Genomic DNA, 3,787 nt, shown 5'->3' with positions numbered 1-3,787 from the left:
CCAAGAGTTTGACCTGAAAACAACTTTTATCTACTATACAATTAAAAGTTGCACACCTTATTACAATTGCAAGGACCATTTAATCTACAAAAATGAATACTATCTCATAAAAACATAATTGAAAAAATCCAAGAGTTTGACTTGAAAACAACATTTCTCTATTGTACAGTTAAAAGTTGTAGCCTTATTACAATTGCAAGGACCATTTAGTCTACAAAAATGAATAACTATCTCGTAAAAACAAATTGAAACAACTTACAATAAAAACACCAACAAACAACCATAAATAAAACTTACCAAATGGTACAATAATTTGGTGTGGCAACATTAAAAACAACATGAAGGTGACATTCTCTCTTTGCTCGTCCCATTGATCTGTCTACATACAAACACCAACTCGATTATCAATGGAAATAACTTTATAGTTTGATAAAATTATATAAATAACAAATATACCCTTTAGAAACTACCAAAGAACCAATTAGCAAATTTGGAATCCATATTTGATAAATGGAATATAAAAATCTGAATATTATGAATTTCATAGGTTAGACATCAATATTTGTAACCAATTAGTTAAGATGCTAAAACTATGAATGAAATTATAAGATAATTAACCAAAATTATACATCTTGTCGGGTCTTCGGTAAGCGTTTTCTCCAAGAGGTTCCTCACTTGACAAAAGCCAAAAAAGACAATAATGCCCTTTGTTCTTATTTTTCAACCATATTCAGAGCACCACACCAACTTTCCCATGCGGTCATGCCTACCATAGTATGGATAACATATCTAGGCCGGGGAAAAACCATCACATATGACATTAACCAGAAAAAGACCACAATCCCTTTTATTTCTAACCCACTTGTTTTTTTTTTCTGAACAACCCAAAGATGTTACAAAATGAAAACCAACAAAAAAATATCTAGGAATAAAATGTAAACATACCTGATTGAGTTCCTAGGGCAGTATAAAGTCACAAGCCTCCCAACTTAACTCACCATAAATTTCGTCCATGTCTTTTTGTGGGGGTTCACTGAATCAACCAAAAAATATACACAGAGGGATTGCAACCTTAAAATCAAAATAACAAAGATGTTTAGAGTTTTTTAACATTTATCAAAGAAAATAATACCATTTTTGTTTAGAAGCTCTGATATTAGCCTCTAGACATCAAGCAACGTGATTATCATCATCTGCAGATTCAGAGCGGGCTCCTGAGCTTTGATTGGGCCTTACTTAAAAAAAATCATATTTCCAGGAAATATAAATCAAAAAGTCAAAGAAAACACACCTTAATCCACCATCTGCACATTTACTTGTGTTAACCTATATCATAAATCAAAGATGCAGGTAAGCATGTAAGCAATTTAGAAAAAGAAATGATTCAACCCCTTCTTTTTATTTCATATGACCTGCATAAGAGAATGAAAACAAAGTTAAGAGCAAAAAACCCAAATTGTGGATCTGTGATATATAACCAAAGAAGACGACGCTGAAATCCTTAGGTTTCAGCTGTTTTGGATCTATTTTGATACAAAAATAAAATTAAACAAAAAAAACATGGATTAATTTGAAGAACTTACAATGTTACATATTGAATGGTGATCCTCCAGAAATTCTCTTTAGATCCTAGTGGAGGCAACTGGTGACAGCTACGTGTAGTATGGAAGACATGGTGGCGCGATTGTTGTGGCCGTCGGCTGTTGGGTAAAGAAGAAACAGGGTAGAGGTGAGATAGGAGAGTTTAAATCTAGAAATGGTGAAAAGGGGAGGACGGAAAAGTGTACAATAAACCAAATTTATTCGGGCAAAATGAAAAGAAATCAATTGGTATTCAAGAATCAAACCAAAACCAAAAGGAAGACAAAGAAAATCAAAGATGTAATTTCGATTTTGTAGATAGTAACTATAAGAAGCGTAAATGAAAATAACAACACAAACCTGGTCTATTTCTTTGAACATTCTTGATGAGAAAACCCAAGAAACATATCGCCGACGGAGATTTAGATCCGAATCCCCAAGAAACAGATCGCTATCGATGTCTGGTAATTTTAGTAGTGGTTGAAGTTGGAGAGATGAGGCTAGGTCATTAATTCCGGAGGGCTGAAATTGGGTTGCTGGTAACGATTAGGCAGAGAGTGCTTGTAGGAAAAGGGCTTAGAGACGAATAGAGGCATATTATGGTGGGGTTCTTCTCTGGAGAAGTGGTGTGAGTGCAGAAACCGGGTGGAGATGGAGACCAGATAAGTATATGGGAGATATATTGTGTTGTTGATTGACGGTGTGATTTATAGCAGGGAGGGACGAAGGATGCGAGCGAGCCTTTTGAACTTGAAGTTGGGCGAATTAAATGGGAAGTAGTTCAATTTTCAAGAATACCAGGTCAAGATAAGCTAGATAAAAGGGGAAGATTCGAAGGACAAGGAAAGATTATTGATAATACCATGTGGGGAAAGCGGACGATTTCCATTTTTGTAACTTTTTGAATTTTCGAATAAGACTGGAATTAAAAAATGAGATAAAGAATGGCTTCGTTACCTGTACTACAAGCTTAATGGTTTGGACGTCTTAAATTTATTTTTGGAAATAGTAAGGTTTGTATAATAATATAGTAAGATATATATATATATATATATATATATATATATATATATATATATATACTATATATATATATATATATATATATATATATATATATTAAAAAGATAAATAGACAATATCATAATTAATTGAGGTTTTTAGATATTATTATGTGATTGGATCTTTTCATATTCTATTTTCTTATTGATGATCCTTATTCTACGGTTACAAATGGTCTTAAAATTTTCACAATACTTGTGATTTTTTGTGACGTTATAAATTAGGTTTAAAATACAATTTTATCGAAAAAAATAAATTACAGGATAAAAGTTAATAAAATGAAAACAACTGATAAATAATAATTATAAAATTAATATAAAATAAGTAAGGATTATTCTGTTCAAATATTAAATTAAGAACAAAAGTTAGTAAATTAGATATGACCTTAATATTTGAGCAAGTTTGGAATTGACTTATGAGACCATTATAAAGGGATTGGAATTGAAACATAATGGTAATATAGTTGGTTATAATGGTAATATAGTTAGTTATGTATTATTAAAACATTATGTTAGAAGTTAAAAACTTGAGGGTGTAATGTGTAAATTTAGAAATATGGATGTCAACGAGGTCAAACGGGGTCGAAATCCTCTTTCAACCCCATCCTTGAATTCTCCATTTCGTTTCCTCGGATCTAGCCCCCGAATTTCAATATCACCCCCTTTACCCAATTTCCACCTAATCTCCCGTTAACCATTTTTGGTTCGAAATCCCCATTTTAACCTTATTTCGCATATTTTTCACTCGTTTATTTCATTTAACCTTAAAGCATTACACTAATTATTCATAGACAAAACATATATATATATATATATATATATATATATATATATATATTACACAATGGTTACTCTAACTTCAATTTTTTTATATAAATATAATAGTTAAATATAGGGTAATAATTACGGTCCCCCATGAGGTATTTCGGACGGAGCGCCCCGCCACACTCCCGAAAACTAAACAGGGTAAAATATTCCCCCACCTACGCCCTTAAACCCTAAAAACATTGTAAAAATACCCCCGTACTGAAACAGGGTCCTGTTGGGGTTGGGTTCCCATGAGGCTTTTTGACATCCATATTTAGAAAGAATATAACTAGTTACACTCTCTTATTCTTCCCTAAACCATTCAAAGAGGTTTAGAG

At 32.2% G+C, this 3,787-nt stretch overlaps 1 long non-coding RNA gene across 1 annotated transcript; it reads right to left on the bottom strand.

Moving 5' to 3' along the window:
* Nucleotides 1-640: 640 nt before the first annotated feature.
* Nucleotides 641-2,275, bottom strand: LOC145156619 (uncharacterized). Its single transcript, XR_013736831.1, has 5 exons — nucleotides 1,942-2,275; nucleotides 1,584-1,700; nucleotides 1,292-1,412; nucleotides 1,133-1,193; nucleotides 641-1,033 (listed from the first exon to the last, which is right to left on the bottom strand). It is a non-coding gene; the product is annotated as an uncharacterized LOC145156619 (long non-coding RNA).
* Nucleotides 2,276-3,787: the final 1,512 nt, after the last annotated feature.

The sequence above is a fragment of the Lactuca virosa genome, chromosome 2 (assembly GCF_052849685.1).
Source record: "Lactuca virosa cultivar CGN04683 chromosome 2, Lactuca_virosa_CGN04683_v6, whole genome shotgun sequence".
NCBI classification, from domain to species: Eukaryota; Viridiplantae; Streptophyta; class Magnoliopsida; order Asterales; family Asteraceae; genus Lactuca; species Lactuca virosa.
This window is presented reverse-complemented; position numbering and strand designations above follow the sequence as displayed.